General features: G+C 41.9%; 1 protein-coding gene across 1 annotated transcript in view; it reads right to left on the reverse strand.

Moving 5' to 3' along the window:
• Positions 1 to 24,405, reverse strand: part of FAM20A (FAM20A golgi associated secretory pathway pseudokinase) — a 1,212,293-nt gene that overhangs the window by 381,868 nt on the left and 806,020 nt on the right. The window lies entirely within an intron of this gene.

The raw sequence follows: 24,405 nt of genomic DNA on the forward strand, positions 1-24,405 counted from the left end.
GAAGGCCAAGCATGAACTAGTGCGTTTCCAGGGGGATCCCACTTAGGAGGGGGGGGGTTCAGAGTGAAGAACTCTCTGCATTTCGTGTTGGAAGGAGATGCAAAGAGATCACAGCAAGGCTGACCCACTTGAGGAAGATCTGTTCCGCTACTGAAGGATTCAGAGACCACTCGTAAGGCATCAGAATAGTCCTGCTGAGCCTGTCCGCTAGAATGTTGGACCTTCCCGGAATGTGCGTTGCCACCAGAAAGCGGCCGATGGAAATTACCCATTCTCACACTCTCATAGCCTCGTGACAAAGGGGGTAAGATCTGGTTCCACCCTATTTGTTGATATACCAGACTACTGACATGTTGTCTGACTGAACAGCAATAGTCCCTAAAGGAAGATGGGTATGAAGGGCCTGCAATGCTTGAAGAACCGCCCTCATCTCCAGGACGTTGATATGCAAATTGGTCTCAGAAGGGGACCATGTGCCTTGGGCAGTTTATCCTGAGTGATGCCCCCCTCACCCTAGCTGGGAAGCATCCGTGGTCACTGGTTGTGGGAAAGTAGGAACAAAGGGACATCCTTTGACAAGATCTGGGGAGAGAATCCACCAGAGAAAAGACTCTATGCAAGCCCAGGAAATTTGAAATGGATGGGACAAGGGTAGATCTAGTAGGAACCATTGAACTGCTAATGTCCACTGTAGTACTCGCATATGAATTTGTGCAAAGAGTAGAAGATTGATTGTGGCTGCCATGGAACCCAGAGCCTGTAGAACAGCCTCCACTGAAGGAAGATGAGCCTGGAGAATGTAAAAAACACATGAAGTCTTAAATTGTGTACACTTTCCGGAGTGAGGTAAACCTCCATTTGTATGGTGTCCAACCGAGCTCCTTTGAAGTCTAGGGTCTAGACTGGAGTCAGTGATGATTTGCTGAGGTTTATAGTAATGCCCAGACTGTTTGTTAATACCAGGAAATACTCCCTGACTTGGCACAGCAGATGCTTGGTGGGGGCAGCATGGAGCCAATCATCCAGGTAAGGAAAGACCTGAATTCCATGGGGTCTCAGGTGAGCTGCTCCTACCGCCATCACTTTGGGAAACACCAAAGCGGAGAAACCTGCGGGAGCGCCTGTTCATTTTGATATGATAGTATGCGTCCTGGAGGTTGATCAAGCACATCCAAGCTTTTTCCTACAGGTAGGGTAGGATGGACTGAAGGGTAACCATCCAGAACTTTTCTTTGGCTGCAGATAGGTTCAGGGTGGAAAGATCCTGAATGGGTCTTGGGTCCCCCATCTTTTTTGGCACTAAAAAGAACCTGGAATAAATGCCCAATCCAGATTGGTCTGGGGGGAAGTTTTGGATGACTTGTTTTTTTAGCAGCTTGTCTATTTCCAGTGCTGGTGTTTTGGTGGGAGAAGTGGCTCTATGAATGGGATGCAATAACCTCTGGATATGATTTGCAACACCCAACAGTCTGTTGTTACAGATTCCCACTCCGTTGAGTGTAGCGCAAGATGACCCCAGACTGCCTCCAGAGACCACATCAGTCGGGCAGCCCCTCAGGGTTGCTGCACAGGCTGTCCGAGAATTTTTCTCACGACCTGACATTCCTCAGACCCACTCTGCATCTGGGCCAGCACCTATCATAACCTCCTCTGCCTCTGGTGGAAGATCAGTTCTGAGTGTCCCAAGAGAACTGAGATTTCCAGAACAACATGTTCTTTGCCCCTCGCTGATTCCTACGAAAGGATCTTTGAGTGGGCAGAGAAGCAGATCCCGTCCTTCTCACTCTGAACCAGTGTATCATGCACAGACTTCCCAAACAGGGAAGCACCATCATAGGGGGCATTAGCAGTGGATGCCTTGAAGGCTTTTGAGAATTGACACAGCTGGAGCCAGCCGTGATGCCTCATGCAATGCTGGACCCAGCCACCCTGGCGGTTCCCTTCATAGCATGGGAAAGGAGGTGCATGGACATGTTGGCTACTGCCTTTAGAGTGGCCATTTGTGCGGAGAACGTCTTCTTGCCTTCTGCCGACATGGAGTCCAGGGGTGACTCAGCGACTTCTTTCACCAGGTCCCGCTGCAGTCAGATGGTGTGCCATATAGTTCAGCACCCTTATGGTAAAGGGTTTCCCCAAACAGTCCATAGTCCTCGACTCCTGGTCAGGAGCATGTACCATAGAGCTCTCCTGAGTGAGCTTTTGTGGTGGCTGCCACCATCATAGGGTCTACTGGGAATCCCTTACTCCAGCTAGCCCTGTCTGGTGGAGGACTGAGAATTGTATCTGGACACTTGGGAATAGGCTCCACGGTGGCCGATTCCTTCCATGCTCGAGATGGTATCAGGTCCACAAGCAGGTTCGTAGGAGGGGACACCCAGGAGGTAGATGGGCCCGTGCCAAATGCCTCTAGGAACACCGACTTGTCCAGGGTTGGTTTTTGGGCAGACCACCCCCCCCTTTGCCGAAGGAGTTACATGATGTCTCCAAAGGAGAAATCTTCAGGGGGTGACCTGGGGGAACCTTCCTCTTCCTCCAAGTCGGTATCATCCATGAGGGACTCTGGAGAGGAGTCCAGGTGCCTCCTTTTGCATGTCCATTTGTGAGGAGCCTCCTCAGTGGGACTCACAAATGAGTTGCTCTTGAGTGTGAGCTTCCTGAGGCAAATCAAGCACGGGCTGTCCCTGAGAGGACAGGAGAGTTGGGGCTGTACCCAGAGCCGAGGGAGTCAGGATGGAGTCCGAGGAGGAGATGGTCAGTGGTCTTGATGCACTTAAGAAGGCCCTCCCCACCACGTCAAAAGCCGAGGGAGAGCGGATGTCCTGAGAAATGAGCAGAGGAGCTGCTCCCCTCGGATCCAATGGGGGAGCCGGAGCCGAGACTGCGGGAGCCTAAATGCTGAGAGGGAGACTGCGCTCAGACAAGTTCGGAGCCAACAGCACCCCCCCTGGATCCAACTCTGAAGCTACGGCTCCAAGAGCTCAGATCCGAACCGGTCGGATCTGATCCACTCAAGGCAATGGCCAGCATTGAGGTACAGGGTACTTTCGGCACTGACCCTCCGATCCTGAGGGGCCTCGGATCCAAAGACTCCAAATTGGACATCCGTATTGGAGAAGGAATTATAGGGGTGAAGAAAGGCTGTGAGCTCCCCGCTCTGGAAGGAGAGGGTGCTGGCAAGACTCCCATCTGGATCTGGGTGTGGATGAACTTCCGCATCATCCTGTCCATCTCGGCCTCACTAAGACTACTGGTTGGCCTTGAAGATGATGCTGCCGACACCGGCCGGGAGTGCCGTTGAGGGGAAGCCCTTGAAGGAGGTCTAGAAGTCTCCAGCTCCAGGGGAAAACCTGGGTGATCGGAGCCAAGGATACTGGGTCTCGGAGGGGTCTTTGCTTTTGCTGGGAGCCCTGCTGGAGCCAAGTGGTCCGGAGACCTTTTCCTAGACTTGTCTTTTCTGTGCTTGTCTCCCTCCCCAGACCTCATCATGGTGGGAGTTTGAGTCCCAGAGGCCTTTGGAGAAGCAGAAGTAGAAGCGGCAGCAGGATATGCTACCGAAGCAAAAGTTACGGGGACAAGGGAGCAAGCCCTTCATGATCAACTTAGCCCTCCTGTCCTTCAGGGCCTGCGGGTTGAAGCCCGCACAGATAGGGCAAGTAAGTGGGCCGTGCCCAAACACAGTATGCACACAGTCTGGCCATCAGCTGGAGAAAGAGCTTATGACCACACTCTGTGCATTTCCTAAAGACTGGCTTGGGGGGGGGGGGTCTCAGCCATCTTAAGAGCAACAAACCAACTCTACAACCACCACAGAACTCACACACACACACACACACACACACACACACACACACACACACACACACACACACACACACACACACACACACACACACACACACACTCACTCACTCACTCACTCACTCACTCAAAGTGGAAAGGGAGCGGGAAGTCCAAAGGGAAACTACTTAACTTTTTTTTTTTTTTTTACTTAGAACACTGACAGACGACGCTGGTATAGGGAGGTTAAGGGTTTAAAGAAAGGGAACCTAGTCTCACACCTCAAGGGAAAAGCAGAAAACTTACCCAAGAAGCCTGGAGCTCAGTGACCACAATGCATAGCTTTTCAGCGGCAGATGAAATCTGAGGGAAGGAAAGAGACAATGTAGCATTATGGGTAAGGGGAGGAGCTTGGAGCTGGATCAGATGCTAGTGATGCGGCCGTCTCGGATCTGATTCAGATCTGAATACCCACACGTTGAAGACCAAATTGTCAACTACTTCAGACTGTTTATTACACTACATGTTTAGTGTTTGTTATGTTTAGTTGAAGAGAGTGGAACGTCATGTATGCACTGGGAATTTCGATGTTCTGGGATTTGATTTTCTAAGGGTCAGTGTTATGACTTTTCAGTATTTTCATCTTTCGACATTGTGGTCTCGACATTTTGACACTTGGTTGATGTAATGAAGTAGATACACACACACACACACATCACACAACTGCAGTATAAGGACAAATTCCCAGACCCAGCTGGCAGGTTGAAAAAGCAGTCTGTAACAGCATTTGCTCTTGTGATCATTCACTTTTACAGGCTGCAACCATAAATATATATAGTTTCTAACAATAAAACAAACCTGATTTTCTTGAAAATAGAATGTCAAGTCTGAAACCTCAGAATTAATAACTTAGTGTGCCAGGTTGATGATCCTTGGAAATACCAACATTTTCAGTATTCTACCTGTACAAGTATGTGCTGTTGAACTAAGGTTAGGTACGTGTGTGTGTTTCTTAGTGTTTGCGTTACGGACAGGGTTAAGGTTAGTGCTATGGTTAGAGTTAGGATCAGGGTTAGACTTAGCACACAAGTAAAGCAGCACAGGAGGTATTCAGTACAAACACTTATTAGATACTGTCTTGTCCTCAAGGCTGAGCACACGGATATAGCATCAAATTCAAGGGTCACTTGCTGTTGCACTTGGAAGTCTACTCTTCCATAGTATATTGACTTGTGGTGATACAACAGGAAAATCTCATGGGGTGTATACCACTAACAGATCCTTCTACTTATATGAAAAAAAAAACACTTCAGAAAGTTCCACAGTAGTAAGCTTAAACCATACTTGCATATTAGTATATGTTAACGCTATGGTTGTTTATTTTTTCCATGTTCTGTGCTAAGCATTTAAAATTAAGCATGACTGAAAGCATTAAAAAATTTGACCATTCTACTGAACGCGAGCAGTATTACAGCTCTGTGGCAGCTTTCTTCAAATAATGTACACTGTTTTAATCCTACTATGGCCTTAAATACATTATTTAGTCTACTTAGAAGCCTTCTTGTGAGAAGTACCACCCCCTGCAATGATCTTTGCTGAATGTTGCTGTGCACAGTTTAAGAAAGTAGAAACTATCATTCCACAGATGACTATGGCCTCTCAGCATTAAGATGCTCATCGACAGATGATTAGAAACAATATGCTAAGGACAAGGACAATGTTTGGGACATTTGGCTTCTAGTTATAAGCTGGAGTTTTCAGGGTTAGAGAACAACTGGAAGGCAGAGCATGGTTAGGAACTCTTCCCTTCCAGTAGCTGAACATCAAGCTATTAAAACATCATGTAATGTAGTTAGATACAACCAGTGGCGGCTGGTGACTTCAAATCAAAGGGGGGCTGCAGGAGACAGCTGAATGGGTGGGGTCAATGGGAAGGGGTGTGACCAACTAGAAAGGGGAGGAGCTATGCTCAAAAAACACAAAAACTAACTAAATACACTGCCCTGGGTGCCAAACCGTCATTATGAGAGTCTAATCAAGACAAAATGAAGTGTAGAAGAATAAAACTATTTCAATGCATTGGCTGCATGACAGCTTACTTAATATCTAGATGGAAACAAAAAGGTTGTGAGGCATGAAAAAATAAATTACTTTTTAAATACATTAATGGAATTATGGTCAAAATCTAGCATAAGAAAAACAAGCAGCACTCACTTCTTCCACTGCAGTTCTAATTATAATTTATATTCAGCTTTACTAAAGTACCAAGTAACATGCTGAAAGTAGAAATCTCTGATGCCCCCACTTGTAAAAATGTTTCTTATCCAAAAAAGACCTGCTGCCTGACAACTATCTACTTGTTTCATGGGGAAAACATGATCAAAGTAAAAAATGAAAATCAAACAAGAAATAAGCTCAAGATACATTGCTTAAAAGGATTACTGTACAGGTTATGGACCACACGATTGGCATTCTGTTTAGTTTACGGGTAAAGCGTGCAGAGATGACTGGAAGTCTCCAAGTGTAATGAGCTTCTTAAAATAATGTAATCTGTCCTTTATTACAAATACTGTCATATGCATTTCAATACCCAAGACTTATACATTATCTAGTTAAGTATTCTCTACTTGGCAACAACAGAAAGGCTTTTGATGTTGACAGTTCATTAACAGTATGCTTATTAAAGCTTACTTGCATCTTACAATCTCAGCAAAGCTTACCTGATGGTCACTAAAGTATTGCTACTTAAACACAGAGCAACAGGCACTTTGAGTAATAAGCATAAATCAACAGTACAAAAAATATGACAGAAACCAGACCATTCTGTAAAAATCAAAAACAGATGAAAAGCCACTGTAGTACTTGTGTCTACCTTGGATGGGGGGATACTCTGCACATTTACACTGCATGACTACTCCTTGCCTTGCTTCGACACATCCAGAGTCACTACATGGAGGAGTGGGGTGCAACAAGTATGTCAAAATTTGAAATGTCTCTGGCTGACTGTGATGGCCCTGACACATTTGTCATACCTCTCAACCTCAGAGCAAGAAATGGACAACGCCATACAAAGAAGTGGGACAAAGGCCCAAAAATAAGGACAATTTTTAAATACTGCTCTTATAAACTTAGAAAGATAATAGAATAGGTCTTGCATTAGTATGAATTTTCTGAATGGTATGAAATCTGAAACTCAAATGTCTGTCATTATTTTCTAACTTCAGTCTTTAATGATTTGTCACTAATTTGCCAAAAAAACCCACAATTTTATGAAAAATGGACTAAAAATGTGATGTAAAAATATAAAGTAGCCACACAATACAGCTGGGAACCTGTCAAAGAAGTGCACTTTAATATTAGTACTGCTAACTTGAGCAGCTGACAAAATAAAAGAATCTACATGCATTTCTGAAATAAAAGTAATCTATAACTCTGATTATTACAGTTATTTCTTAATTGTAAACCCTCCATTTTTTCTTCCAAAATTGCTATTTTGCCAAGGGATTATTAGGGGGAAGAGCAACATTTTGAGCCAAAATCAGGGACAGTTGAGAGGTTTGGCTATGCCTAATTCTATAAAGCAATTTATCTGCATGTACCTCTCAACCTGTTAATGCAATAAATCTGGACAAGGCCAAATATATTGGGGGAACATATAAACAGTACTAAAAATTGCTCTTGTATAAACTGAGACAGTTGATAGAACAACAGGTCTTACTTTAGCATGCATTTTTCTGAAGGTTATGAAGTCTGAACTCAGTGTGTCATTATTTAGTGACTTAATTCCTAAATGATTTGCCAGAAAACCACAAATTTTATGAGGAACAAACCAAAAATAAGAAGCAAAAATCTATTCATTCTTTGAAAATTTGGACAGTTGGGAGGTATAGTTTAGCTGGGGCTGTCTTTAAGTTTGCTGCCCTTCCCCCTCACAAAATCATGGTCGAATGGAGCCTCCCCCTGCAGCCATTCCAATGATCCATTACTTGGCTATTTCACTCCATTTACCATTAGGGTTACCACCTGTCCCACTTTGCGAGGGACAGTCCCTCTTTGGGCAGTTGTGTCCTGACAAAAAATATTAAAAATGGCAAATGTCCTGAGATTGTAGGACATAATTATGTCCCATATTTTATGTAATAGTTGCATAGAATAGTTATTTCTGTATCTAAAATACCTAAATGTTACAAGAAACAAAATAAGCAACTAAACTGCTACAATAATAAGCTTTTATTTAGGCAAAAGAGTAAAGTTCTATCCTTTGTACTGACCATGGGTATGTGGCGATCTGTAAAATCTGATGTGTGTCCCGAAAATGTCCCACTTTGGCCATTTGAAAAGGTGGCAACCCTATTTACCATAAACACTAATGTGCATACTGATTTACTTCTATGATGATTTGGACTTCATTTGAAAGTTTTATTTTGCATTTTACAGCACAAACACTAAGACATCTGCTAAACAAACTTTGCATTAAAACTTCTCTGCTCTTGAAACTCACATTCACTGAAACAGCATTGAAATCCACATTTAAAGAAAATACATTTTACCAGTGGCAGAACTGCCCAATTCAGAACATCTTTTCAGTAAACAATGAAACAAAATGCATGCACCCATAATGACAAAACTGCCCAGTTCAGAACATTTCCATCAAAAAAGTCTACTCAAACTTCTACAGTCCATCATTATCAATAAATATGCACAATTCTACAGTCCACAATTATCAGTAAATATGCACAATTATACAGTCCACCATTATCAGTAAATATGCACAATCTCTGAAGAAGTAAAAAAGTTATCTAAATAATTCCACATTAAATAAATCTGGAACTAATGAAGAGGTTGCTGCTAGCAAACACCTTTATATTTCATGGTTTCATCGAAAATAAAGTGTCTGATGCCCCTGAGGAATAAATTGCCTATATTACATTAAAAATGATAAGCTAGTAATATTGCAATAGGAAATGGATAGCAAACTGATAACAGGCTCATAGTTAGTATCTTAACATTTTCAGTATGGCAGCATTCACCCCTTGTGGGAGTAGAACCAACAACCTTCTGCATTAAAAGCAAGTACACAACCTGTTGTGCTATTAACAATGCAAGCTGACTTAGCATAAGCAGCACTAAACTTCTCTTCCCCTGTAGCTCTCAGCTCCTTGTAAAATCTACTCAATATTCAACTGCATCTCAACTTCGCAGCACAAGAAATCTGGAAAAAGCCAAATTTATGGGGGGGGGGGCCGTCAAAAGCCCAAAAACCAGGGACACATTAAACATTGTTTGTATAATCTTGGAAAGTTGCTAGAATAAAATGCTGTGTTACCACCATAAATTTTACTGCCAAGGTCCCTGTGCAAAAGAGTCAGAGCAACATACCACTATGCCAAATCAGCTGCTTTGTGAAAGAAACATGCTGTGTTACCACCATACATTTTACTACCAATTTCCCTGTGAAAAACAGTCAGAGCAACATACCACTATGCCAGATCACCTGCTTTGTGAAAGAAAAATGCTGTGTTACCACCATACATTTTACTGCCAAGCTCCCTGTGCAAAACAGTCAGAGCAACATACCACTACGCCAAATCAGCTGCTTTGTGAAAGAGCGGAAGACTGAAACTTAAATGGCTATCATTTAATGAATTCAGTTCTCACCATAGCTGTCAACCTCTTAGCACAAAACACCTGGACAAACCCAGTAATGAGGGAATACAGCCCTCAGACATATTCAGTGAATTCAGCTTTTGCCATAGTTGTCAACCTTAGCACAAAAAACCTGGACAAAGCCAATAACGGGGTAATACAGTCCCAAAAATAAGGACAAATTTCAAATATTCATCTTATAAACTTAGAAAATTTCTAGAATAAAAGGTTGTGTAACTATGTATTTTCTGAAGAATATGAAGTCTGAAATTCAAATGCCTGTCAATTTTACTTCTGACGGAACAAAAACAATTTTTAGCAGAGGCCCAGGGAGAAATACTGCAAGCACATGTCTTTGTAAAATGGCAGGACACCAGAGCAAATCCACACAAACACAGGGATGAGATGCAGACTCCATACAGAAGGCACCCCAGCCAAGAATCAAACCAGAAAACCTATAGCTGTGAGGCAACAATGCTACCACTGCACCATTAAATATGCAAGGAATCAAACATTCAGAAACCTGAAGTCTGAAATTCAAATGCCTGTCAATTTTATTTAACATTTGTTAATCAGGACAGTCTGACTTGGAACAAAAAAACAATTTTCAGCAGAGGCCCAGGAAGAAATAATGGAGACATGTCTTTGTAACATGGGAGTAGAACAAAAAAGCAAACCCACACAAACACAGGGAGAAGATGCAGACTCCACACAGAAGGCACCCCAGCCAAGAATCAAACCTGTGAACTTGCAGCTATAAGATAACAATGCTACCACTGCACCATCAAATATCAAGAATTGCAATATGTAGAAACCACAGACATTATGAGGAACAGATCAGATCAATTATGAGGCAAAAATCTGCATTTTTTTTTACAAATGGTGGTGGGTAGGGAATTCGGGTCCTTAACACCTGCATACAAGGTACAGGGTTCAAGCCTGAGGTATTCCCTACCACACCACCATGAGTTTGTTCTAGCCACCAGTATATAACAACTGGGGCATTTACACATACACACACACAAACACACACACCATAGTGCAATGTAGATCCCATCACCCTTTGTCCCCTTACCTTCCATAGCTGTTTGTGATCCATATAGCTGGGGCATTAAATCCATATCCATAGCTGGTGCATCCGAGCACATACGCGAGATCCCTGATGAGACTCCTGGAGTACATCCACCGCGAGATCCCTGACGAGACTCCAGCCTGCTGATGTTGCAGTCCAAGTCCGATCTGTTCCCAGTGACAGTCTATGTAGTTAAAACTGCATAGACTTCTGGGAGCTCTGCTCTTACATGTTTCCCAGTCCAGACTGCTGCTGAAACAGTCTGCACATGCTCCAGACTGTCTCAGCAGCAGTCCGGACTAGTGCGCATGCACGAAAGTATGCGATTTTTGAAATTTTTTTTATCATTTATTTTTCTTTTATTTTCTTTATTTTACAGCTGGGGGGCTGCAGTCCGGCAGTCCAATAGCACGGGCCACCCCTGGATACAACACTGATAAGGCAAGATTAGGTCAACACATTTGAACATATAAATCCTGCAAAAACATTGCATAGTGAACCACAGCTCTGAAGTGGAAAGTGCTACAGTATCGACCAATATATACTGACAACCCAAATAGAGTTCTAGAAAACAAGCATAATTTACTCAGAAATAATAAAAAAGTAATTTTAGTTATGTTTTCGTCCTCACAGCATAAGACTTTATCGGATCTCTTGTTGGTATATGTTGGTTGCTACCGTTGCACTTTCCACTTCAGAGCTGTGGATCACTACACTGCATTTTTACAGGATTTATATGTTTTATTGGTGATTTTGTCTTGCATTTTCTGCCTTTTTCCAATTATCAGGCCAACACATTTCCCTTAACACAAGGCCCAGTTAACTCTATGTACTGTAATGTCTGCCTGGTGGAAAGCAGCAGTCATGATGGCCAAGTCACTGCAAAGAAACACTCAGATTTGTCAAACATTGTCCAGAGGCCTATTTTCTTGCTACTACTATGGCAGTCTTACAACATCAGAAGATGGGAGAGCTACAGATATGTCACTGAGGAAAGAGCAATCAACGATCAAAAATGTGCATGGCAGATGTGCACTAATGCAACAAAACCTGAATTCATCATTAATGGTGACAAGAAAGTATGGTATGACTACAAGCATTTCAATCACACAATGTTTTATTTAGTGTTGCCAAAAATGTGGTTAATATGCCATTTATTTGTTTACTGGCACCGGAACAAAGTAAAATTCAATGTGGTAGCACACACTTTGGAATGAAACCAGAAACAACTAATTCCACTCATTTTTACCAGTCAAACGATTGTGAAAATCTTTCTACACTGACTAAATAGTGCAAATGTAATAATGTGCTTGAAATTGTTGTTGCTTAATTTTGTGGGGGGGGGGGGGCAATTACTTGGAGAGTATGCTAGTGGTGCATCTTCTGTATGCTGTACTGGGAGATTTCTGTCACATCTGGAATCAGTGGGCATTCTGATCTTTGCTGCCAACCCAAAAATTACACAGGAAACGTTTGGTGAAATCTAGACAATGGACGTGGGATAAAGTTGGCCATTAAAAGAACATTTTTCAGAGAAACAGACAGAGAAAGACAAGCAGGAGACAGAAAATGAAGTCTTCCAAATAAGGCCTAAAGGTATTCTTGACAAATGACCATGTTGGGTTTTTCTGTCTCTGATTCATTTTGAGTAGCAATTACACAAAGTATCATTCATCTCCATAGTTATAAGGTAACACATATAAATGTGCATACTTAACATTGTGAACTTCAGCCCTTCATCACCCCAAGCAACCTTTTTTAAATGCAAGATTAAACCCCCTTGAATTGTCTGAAAGTGGAAAAAAAGTTTTAACAAAGCAATTTATGTAGATATATCTAATAAAATTCATTACGAAACGACAAAACTAATTAGGTCTGCCAGCAGATCATTTAGATCTTTATTCACTTGCATGTGACTTTGTTGAATACGGAGGCAATGCATTGTACTCAAGAGTGAGCAATCCAGGTCTTTAATCTCCAGCAGTTAAATGATGAGACATCTCAGAGGGGGTGGGATGATACAAATTAAAAAACAGATAATCTATTATACAGTAAGACATGCTGCTTTATATTTTGAGAATACCATTCACCAACGGCTAAATGTATTTAAACAACTACATGTAGTCAGTAAAAAAATTTAGAGAAGTTCTAGAATTCTCTGAGAAACTTGTCATCTTCCACAGGGAAGTAACAGCAATATAGATTAGACCTGCAGTAGTTTAAGGTCTGACCCCATCAGCTGTGATCCTGTAAGAAGATGAATAAGAAAGGCCAGACCACGCTAGAGGGTATAACACAATATCTAGAAAATTTCAAATGACTACATATCTTGGCGAAAGCTCAGTGATTTACTAGAAAAGTACTAATGGTTAAGAATATATAAATATTCTTGTTGTGGACTTTTGTAAATAGTTATCGTTTATCTTGTTGTACACTGTTTTAAATGTTGATGGACTTGTTAAAACCAAATAAAGAGTTAAAAAAAAAAGAAAAATTAAGTGAGTTGACAACACAACATTAAATGCAATTCTAAAAATTTTAACCGTTCCTTTACTGAGGCTGCAATAACCTATTGGGAAGGAACTAAACAGACCTTCAGAAGAGAACATTCCCTTACTTGGTGTGAAACAGCTCAAAACATAAAGTATGTTTTTAGATGGGAAGGTTTACATTTAAGTAGGTGTGACAGCAACATGGGGCAAACATATTCTTTATACAAATGCACATAAATAGGCAAGCCAAGTAATATGATAGCACTGTTGCAGCTTTCCAGGCAGTTCAAACTGTGGCTAACAAAAGCATGGAGGCTTAATTTAGAGCAGATGTCTAAGAATGCAGTTTGCAATTCTGATGAGAATGTTGCTTTACTTGCTTATAATGTAGACCCGGTAAAATATGTTGCCTGACTGGATTTGTTTTGTAGACAACTGCATAAGATGGACAAAAAACATACATGACAGGTTGAAAAGAACAGATTCCCTGACATAACTTAACAGTACTTGACAGCAGTGATCTTCTTATCAAAAATATATGACTTGCTTGACTAGGGGACTAGACAGAGTAATCTGAAACAGCTTCAAGCCTTCCATTTAATCTTAAACATACACAGTCAATGCATTTTATGAAGTTAAAGAAAAGGCTGAAGATTTTATGATAATACTGAATCTTTGCTTATAGACTTCCCATACAAACATCATGGCATACTATATTTATTTGAAACAGTGGATATTATGTAACCGTAATAAATATTTCCTGTAGACTGACAGTATTTCACTGTTACAGCAGGATGGAATAACCTAGCTATTGCTTTGTTAAATAAAGCCATCTTGTGCTTAAAAAGTAATGCAGTGTATTCAAATGTGCACGCGTCTAAGAAAAAGGAGAAATATGATGGTATTTCCTATTAAGGCCAATACAACACCTAAAATTGAGGTCCTTTATTTTAAGAAAATATCTGAATAGTAGCATAGGAGGAAATAACTGAAGGTACAAACTGCAGAACTTCATTTAAAGTTTCAAAAAAAAAAAAAACTGGTCAGACCAATTCTTGGTGTACCTATCACCACTCTTCCTTGACCAAGTTATGCCAGGTGTGTTAAGTATAGTGAAATGAGGGTCTTAATGAATCCTTATTAGAAGGTGGTGGTGTAAGACTGCCTAAAGTCAAGGGTAGCTTGACTGGTTTAGCAATCAAAAAAAAAAAAAAAAAAAAAAAAAAAACAAACCGATGGTAAACACTGCTTATAGACAGGTACTTCCTTCCCTGATAATTGCATTCTCACATATCTGCCTTCAATAAAATCAAGGCAAAAGGCAGCTTAATCACACTAGCATAAAAACATTTCATATAGCTGAAATAGTTGTAGAACAGCATTTCTCCACCCCCATGAAATACATTTTTCACATTTGTGTCTTACTCAAGGGTAGTACAGTTTTGAATATGCCTAAATTAGTTTAAAAAGCTGCTGTAACTAAATCAAGTTATAGGAGCATATAACTCTCAGGAGCTGTATTAATGTTTATTTTAATCAATCAAAACAGAATTACACTGAATTATAAATGAAAACAAACCCAGCCATTGGCACAGAGAGATAAAACCCAAGCTACAATCCAGCAGTAAAGTTTGGAAATGTATTTCATAAAAACTTATAGAAAGGCTGTATTAAGCTGAGATAAAAGTATTTTTTAATAAAATGGTGGTTGCTGCTTGTATTAAATCCTGCAGCATATGAAGTGTGTAGAATGGAAAAAATGTGAGCTGCACAGAACATATAGACAGGGGATCGACTACAGGTGGTTGCTTGCACTTGCTCAAAAAATCAAGTGCTCCAACTCCTACTAGTCTATTCTCCCATTGTGAAGTACCCCTCCCAACATCCAACCCAGAAAAACTATATAGGCCTACCAGAACCTAAACTCAAACTGTAAAACTTCCACTCAGTTTCCAATCAGTCTTTGCTCCCTTATCCTAAACTACCAGACCCCCCCTTTTTATACATCAATTCCCTAAATGTACACTAACCTAAAAACTCTCCTCCTGCTCCCAAAACCTAAAACTCCCTTCTTGTATCTTAAACCTAAAATCCTCCTCCTATTCATTATGCCCCTTTCTGCTCCCTCCCTACAGCTGCTTGTCTGTACTCATATTAGAGTTCAAGCAAGGAACTCAAGTTCCTGTAGTGTTCCCACAGAAATCTATATTAAGCCGAGACAAATAAATTTTTTTAAATAGACACTCCCCCGGATTCACTAATCTTCCAAGAAGGACTAACTTAGTCCTGCACAGAAGTGCCCAAGTAGGAGCAGGACGGCAGCACACCATGCATATTAATGAAGGCGCGCTGCCCGAGCTCCCAGGCTTACATGGAGCATGTATGAGTGCAGGGGGGCGTGTCTGACAACAGAGCTCTCAGAATAAATATGCCCCTGCAATGTAGAACACAAGAAAGTGTGAAGAAATGAGCGAGATCACTCATAGGTGTCCGCATATCCCCACCAACAGTCCCCCATGTGTACAACAGCAACAGTACATATAAATAAAATGAAGAAACCCTTTTATATTTTTTTTTTTAAATCAGATTAAAGCTAACAGTAGGTGCGCGGATGTGCCCATCACTTAGCTATGGTTAAAGCAGCTTAAAAGGCTGAAGAGGATAACAAGGAAGATATATGCAAATGAAGCAGCACAGCAATAGTGTAGTGGGGCAGAGCATCCACCTAATGAGCAGGCATTCCCATTTCAAGTCCCACTGCAACACAGTATATTTTACATGGCAAAGCACGTTATAACCAATTTTTTTTTTGCAAAACTCACTAAATAACACATATTTATGAACTAGAGTACTGCAGGAAATGCACATGTGAAGTATCAGTGTCATAATGAATAAGGCACTAGTAAGCAGGTCTAAGCACAACTAAGCAGTAGTAAGCGTGTTTATGTGCGTTTGCGTGGGGGTAAGCATTGCCTACACAGATTAAGCAATCTGGAAGCTAACTGAGTATAAGAAACTGTAACCGGAATTTAGCAGTGCTTAGCTCCACACAAACATGTGCACACCCGCTTTAAAGTGCCTAAATCACTCTGTATCCAACAGCCCGTGTTCTGCCCAGCAACAAAATAAACAGCCTCTGCAAGGCTCAAACCCAGGACCCTGTACACTACACTCATAGTAGTTAAGCACTAAGCCATCATAGCAGTACATAAGCTTGAGGTTTCAATAAACAAATCCTCACCATAGGAAAATCACACTGAACATGTGAAATGAATCTATGTACAGTGTGATGATGTATAACCTGCTACATAACATAAATATGTGAACTGAAGTACTGCAGTAAGGCCAGATGTGAGGCGTTATTGTAATAAAGTGTTGAAGTCCCCAGGACCCCATACAGTGTAAGTACACATGAATCACAGATACCAGACACAGATATCACACGTAACAAATAATAAAGCAATGTCAAAAGGAAAATATAATGCTAATTAGATATTAAGCAACGCTAAGCATTTCACAGGTCAGCTTACGTGGTATAAGCAATGTGTAAGCCGGCTAACTCAATCTGCCCAGTGGTATGCCTCTTTAAGCAATGCCAACAGTAGGTAAGCAGGTGTGCCCATAGCTTAGCCTTTTCAAAACTGTCCAATCACGGGAAAGTGTGGGAAATCGGGTGTATTTAAACCCCACAGGTGCCAATAATTCCCATAACTGGTTGCAGCTCCCTACTGTAGGCAAAATGGCTGGAGTTGGGGAAGGCACTTGATTTAGAGCACAGCGCTGGGGCACCCAGGTGTCCAGATTCATGGTATGGCTCCTGGTAAAACACCATGAGGAGAGACTACTGCAGGGTCAGTACCAGGGCTCTCAGTATAAAGTGGAGGCCTGGGACAGTCTCGCTCGTGACCTTACCAGTGCCACTGGTACCCCCGGACTGGTGAGCAGGTCAGGTATGACCATGCAGACCTGAAGTGGCTGAGGGGTGATCTCTTGGACCAGTGGATCCAAGAAGCAAGGTAGATGGCCTATGCCCTAGCACTAAGTACCCATTCAACTACGTAGATAATAATTGCCTAGCTTGTGTATACTATGGATAGGTAATGGCTAAATATCACTGTATTTCTCTGACATCTGCAGATGAGCGGGCTGCGAACTAGCAAGCCCATGCTGCTAGGCTGCGTCGCGAGGCAGATTAGTAATATTCCTGCATGTACTGTCATAACAAATAAATATAACAGTTCTAGAAAGTGTTTTGCCAGTACAAAAATGGATTGTACATGGGATGTACTGAATAAACCAGACAATATGGCATAAAGACTGTCATATAGGTTGCGTAGAAAAAAGGTGTAATATCTTGTGAATAAAAGTATAACCCCCAGGAGTGCTTGTGTACATTCTGCTGTCATATGTTGTTGTAGTGCTGCATTCTATAAATAGTACTGTTGTATTAAGCAGTGTTACCCACACTGTTGAATGCAGTTAAAATGTGTAGGAAGTTCAGTATAACAATTTTGGAAGTCCCAAGACAGAAACCACTGGAACGCATTACACCAATTCCCTGATAGCACAGTGTATTGTGATGTCAACTGCAATATTTTTACCACAGATAGCAGGGGTATGAATCCCAGGAGTGGTAGTAAGTTGTATGCATAAACATACCCCACAACTTTACAGACTTTGTGAGAATGTTCAGATAGAAAGCTGTATGCATAAGTAGATCCAACAACTGTACAAACTTTGCTAGACTGTTCAGATAGCACGCTGTAAGCATAATCACAACCATCAACTGTACAGACCGTGGCAGAATATTCAGGTAGTAAGCTGTACGCATAGTCATACCCCGGTAACCTGTTCCCATGACAAATCAGTGTAATGATCCAAGAAATGTAGGCAGCTTATACTGACATATAATGGACAGTCAGACCTGAACATAAAAAGACAATGTATACGGAAACAAACCTGGCATTGTAGCATCTCACCCAAAGTGTATGACAGCTATTCCAAAATATGTCACATTAACACCTGCATCCTGTCAAGCCTTGACCAGAGTGTATGCAATAACAGATTGTTAGGTATGTGTATAACATCAACATGGAATCTGGAAGTATGTGTAGTATTTGTCAGGTAGTGTTAACAAATATTTCTACACAGCTATAACAGGTAAGAGGTATAGACTGTAGGTACAACACAGTTCACTTATATACTTGTCCACAGGCATGGAATCCTGGAGTATGTGTAGAATCTGTCAGGTAGTGTTAACAAAGATTCCCTCAACATCTATAACAGGTAAGAGGTGTAGACTATACGTAAGACACAGACCATGTAGATACTAATCTACGAACATACCACTGTACAAAGTAAGGACATTGGGTAGTGTAATAATACACGTAAGGGACAGATCACTGAAGTGATTTAGAAAGTTGTGAAACTACAGGGATGTAATAGTTGTTTATTGACCTTTCTCACCCCCCACAATATGTGCTTCAATAACCTAATTACACACCTGAATGTGTACGTGCACACTCCAAACTTTTAATGGGACATATGTCCTATTGGTTTATAAATATTCACATTTTGGTTCTATGCATGTGCCATGTTACAATACTCCCATATTGGTGGGCTGTTGCTATCAATGAAACCTGCATGCTGTTGTAATGACCACTGTTGTCCCATATATGCATGTGTTCTGCTCGCTCTGCAACTGTTGTAAATCTGGTGTCTTGGGTTAATGGGAATACCTATGCATGCCGTTATAACTAATCCTGAATGCTGTTGACTATTACAAACTGATACCTTCCTTAAAACTGCAACACCACAGCTCATATGGGAAGACTGGTCCCAGTGGACCCACCTGTCCCACCTCAGCTGGTCATGGCACTAGGCACCAGCGCAAACCCACTTACAACTGCTTTAAAGTGCCTTAATCATTCTGTATCCAATGGCCCGTGTTCTGCCCAGCAACAAAATAAACAGCCTCTGCAAGGCTCAAGCCCAGGACCCTGCACACCATAGACAAAGTGAATTACCACTAAGCCATACCAGATACATGTAACCCTACTGTTTTCAATAACATATCATCCAGCCCAGTCATTAAACAGAGAATGTATTCCAACATTTAGATGTATGTGTGTGTGTGTGTGTGTACATATACTAATATCTAAACAGATACAACCTATCTATATATGTAGATATATATATATATATATATATATATATATATAGACATATATACATATAACTAAATATATATGCATGCAAATGCCTACAGCCATAGATACATGTCTAACATCTAGATATATACGGCAGGTTATATATATGTCAGCAGATATATATATATATATATATATATATATATATATATATATAGGTATATACGGACATACATCTGTAGATAACAATGGGGAAATAACAAAAACATATATGTCCACATGCATATACATATGTCTGCACTTATATATGTCTACATATACACAGCAAGGTACATATATGTACGCAGATATATATCTATGTAGGTATATGTGGCTATACATCTGTAGATAGCAATGGTAGATTAACAAAAACAAATATGTCCACATGCACTGGTAATGGGGGTTGAGAGGCCCCAAACAATATACATCTTGTACGAATAGGCATACCCCCTCACATCCAAACACGTCTGCCCCGCAATACACTAACAAGTGTTGCAGATCCCATAACCAGGACCTGACATGACATGGCCACAAGATGTTAACAGTACTACATCCCACCTGTATGATGTCAGGCTGGTATTGGTAACATATCATGCAAAACAGTCTGGCTCCCATGGGAAATGTAAAATGTGGAAGCTATCAACATCCCCAGGATACATATACACAGATACAGAGTATGCATATATATTTACATATATATATATATATATATATATATATATATATATATATTTACATATATATAGATATACATGTGACTACACATACACAAGCAGATATATGTACAGTAAGATACATATGTAGAAGGTGCACAAAATATGGAACAGCCACTATGCCTACAGTTCACACCTGAACAACTGGACACTGTATGGGCCACCCATACAAATGACATTCACTGCCTGCAACATATACCCACAGAGAGGTCATAGGAAAAAAAAACATACACAGGTGTGCAGAAATGGAAAACCTTTATTTGTCTACTATTACAGTTCTATATACTATTGCTACTGTAACTGGGATTGTCTTCACAGACATGGTGTGTATGCGAGGTCACATCTGCTTTCCACATGAGTGCCATTGGCTACTGACAGACATCTTAAGGACATCATAGTGAAGTACCGCTGCTAGCATGTGCTGCCCCTGTCAATTGCAGCAGAGATATTGGCCAATATGCATGGATATTCTGACACACTCTGTACAGTCCAGAGGTATACACAGAACCCCTTAGTGCAAAACATGTGTACCATGCCTGACGATATGGCTGTTAACAGCTATGTAGATGGGTATAACACATAATGACTGGTATACATATGCCACCATAGGTTATGCAGTCACACACCCCTGTCTGGCCTGACACGTAATAACTGCTGGTACTGGGGTGCCATGGCCACATACTACCCACTAGATATTGACATACATCTGTACAGCATCCCACTGCTCTGTCTGACATACATGACAGTTAAGGGAGGCCCGGCAGCAGTACTGTAACATCAGATAGGACGGGACCTAGGACAATGACAATTACCACAGTCTGTAAACAGGCCAAGGTACACATTAGCAATACACACACTGTCGACATTCACCATAACTACACAGACCTCAGTACTGTACAAACAACCACAGTATGTTCAGGTTATGTCATCAAATATAACCACTACTGTACATAAAATGTATAGCAGTCTGATATCTCACTGGCTTATCAGATATGATGACACTAATTATGTTGTACAGCACATATGCACCTCTTAATGCATGACATATGTACAAAGGTTGTGGCTGGAAGCACATACACAGGGCCAATACTGACACGTTGCTGTGACAGCAAACATTTACTGTTGTAACAGGGTTTGTTGCAACATATGTTCTATGAGGGATATGAAGTCAGCAACTGTCATGGCTTTCACCATCTACAGACTACAATCCTCACACTACCTTCTGCAGTTCACAGATACATGTTCTGTGGGTAACATATGACACCAAAGGCACCAGACGGCTATACAAGGCTAGGTGATGGGTATACCTTGGCATCAGGCCACATGACAATGGTCTGCATTGTGGCTGAGGCCTGTGGTTTCTGCATTTGTCCACACAGGTGGGTATTGTATCCACCATCCAGTCACCTGGGTGGCTATTGTGTGTTGCCAATGCTGTGCATCACTTGCCGTGTATGGGATGTGCACATCTCCCACATGCATGTACAGTGACATGTGGAACTGTACCTGGGGTGTCAGGCCCATGTTGTGTACACAGATTATCATCAGATGTGCCAGTTGTGGCCACCTGTGGCAGACACTGGTAATGGACAGCAAGTTAACCTTGCACCTACATTGATAGCATGCTACCGGCATTCCCTGGTGTCAGTGGCATCTGTCCATACAGGGCATGTTGTCAGGCATGGTATGTCATTTCTGGTTCACATGTGATGGCACCACAGGTGTTGCAGGTGTCCAGTGTGGAACACGGGGAAGGTGAACTGTCTGCATGTATGTGCCTCTTGGACAGATGGACAGGCTGCCATGCCCTCTGTAGGCCACTCCAATCACTCCATAGTTACCATCAGGCACCAATATGCACTGTACTACACACATATCGGCTGTTGCCTCGGCATGTGTGTGTGTGTGTGTATGTGACATGGGTTGAGTGTGTGCTCTGGGTAATACTGGGGTTGCTAACTGTGATTGCCTGGCTGTGATGTCACGTGTATGGGTATGGATTTGTACCCCAGCCTCTCTGCTATTTAACATCTGTTATCCCTGTACAGTGGGCATTGTGATATAGGGCCACCATAAAAGACATTTGCAAAACCCACCCCACATTGGGCCCAGGTGTCACTCACACACACCTGTCATGTCTGAGAGTTGAACCCCTACCTACCTAGTTTAGTACACTACAGCACTACGCAGTTATAGTACGCATCACAAAAATTACTGGAGTACCCCTTCCCCAAAGGTGTATTTCACACTGGATGACTTCAGCAGGACTGCAAAAGTAGGCCACTGGAAATGTACTGAGTGTGTCTAGCCTAAAATGCATTGCTCCCCACACAGAGAGCGGAACACACACAAAACATCCACATCCAACATGCGTGGTTATAGAACCCCTAACAGAGGTCTATATCACACTACAACATGAAGCTGTTATAGGACACACCACATAGATTACTGAAGACCTCCTTCCCCAAAGGTGTATCTCACATTGGATTACATCAGCAGGACTGCCAAAGTAGGCCATTGGATATGTACTAAGTGTGACTAGCCTAAAATGCATTGCTCCCCACACAGACAGTGGAACACGCACAAAATATCCACATCCAACATACATAGGTATAGAACTCCTAACAGAGGTCTATATCACACTACAGCATGGAGCTTTTATAGGACGCACCACGGGGATTACTGGAGACCTCCTTCCCCAAAGGTGTATTTCATATTGTATGACATCAGCAGGGCTGCCAAAGTAGGCCATTGGATATGTACTGAGTATGACTAGCCTAAAAGGCATTGCTCCCCACACAGACAGTGGAACACGCACAAAACATTCACATCCGACATGCGTGGGTAAAGAACCCCTACCAGAGGTCTATATCACACTACAGCAGAATGCAGTTACAGGACACATCATGGAGATTACTGTGCTACAGCTTTCTAGATGTGTATTTCTAGATGGATGACAACAGCAGCCTTGCCAAAGATGAGCATTTGAATTGTAGGGAGTGTGACTACCCTAAAAAGCATTGCTCTCTACACTGACAGACAGACACACACAGTTGCCATGTCTGGGAATTGAACTCCTACCTATTTTATCACACTATGGCAGTATGCAGTTATGGGACGCGCCACGGAGATTACTGGGATACAACCTTTCCAGGGATGTATTTCTAGGTGGATGACATCAGCAGCTTTACCAAAGTAGAGCATTGCAATTGTAGGGAGTGTGACCACCCTGAAAAGCATTGCTCTCTACACAGACAGGGTCAGACAGACACACACTTGCCATGTCTGGGAGTAGAACAGCTACCTAACTAATTTATCACACTACAGCAGGAATGCAGTTACAGGACATGCTACAGAGATTACTGGGCTACATTCCTCCCAGAGGTGTATGTCTACGTGGATGACGTCAGGAGCTTTGCCAAAGTAGAGCATACAAATTGTATGGAGTGTGACTACCCTAAAAACATTGCTCTCTACACAGACAGGGTGAGACAAACACACTTGCCATGTCTGGGAGTAGAACAGTTATCTTCCTAATTTATCACACTACAGCAGTACACAGTTACAGGACAGACAGTACACAGTTATAGGACACGCTACAGAGATTACTGGGCTACATCCCTCCCAGAGGTGTATTTCTAGGTGGATGACATCAGCAGCTTTGCCAAAGTAGTGCATTTAAATTGTAGGGGTTGTGACTACCCTAAAAAGCATTGCTCTCTACACAGACACACACACACACACACACACACACACACACACACACACACAGTTGTCATGTCTGGGAATTGAAGTCCTACCTATTTTATCACACTACAGCAGTACACAGTCATGGGACATGCCACAGAGATTACTCAGATACAACCTTTCCAGGGATGTATTTCTAGGTGGATGACATCAGCAGCCTTACCAAAGTAGAGCACTACAATTGTAGGGAGTGTGACCACCCTAAAAAGCATTGCTCTCTACTCAGACAAACACACACACAGTTGCCAAGGCTGGGGTTAGAACTCCCACCTAACTAGTTTATCACACTACAGCAGTACATAGTTATGGGACACACCACAGAGATTACTGGGGTACAACTCTCCCAAAGGTGTATTTCACAGTAGATGACCTCAGCAGGCTTGTCATAGTGGGGCTATGGTGAGGGCAGTGTGTGTGCAAGGGCCATAACCCATTCATCTAGGGCTTGACACGTCACATGCAGGCACAACCTGGGTCATATTCCACAGGTACATGTATACAGCTGCTAAATGACTACTTCCTTGAACAGTCGTGTTGCACAGCTGGCACGTGCGCCACATACTCTGTAATGCTGACAGATACCGGTGGCTAGTATCTGCAGTGTGTGACATCACACCCTCGTGTGGTTGTGGCCCTTTGGCTGTGTGGTGGGTGGGAGAGCCCTGGATGACTCCTTGTCAAAGTCACTCTCTTCCACACATCTATGTATGTCTACCTTTGGCTTATTATAGTGTGTTGTCCTTACATATATGCCTGTATTCCTATCCATT

The sequence above is a fragment of the Protopterus annectens genome, chromosome 10.part0, assembly GCF_019279795.1.
Source record: "Protopterus annectens isolate FY-2018-M chromosome 10.part0, PAN1.0, whole genome shotgun sequence".
In the NCBI taxonomy this organism is placed as follows: domain Eukaryota; kingdom Metazoa; phylum Chordata; order Ceratodontiformes; family Protopteridae; genus Protopterus; species Protopterus annectens.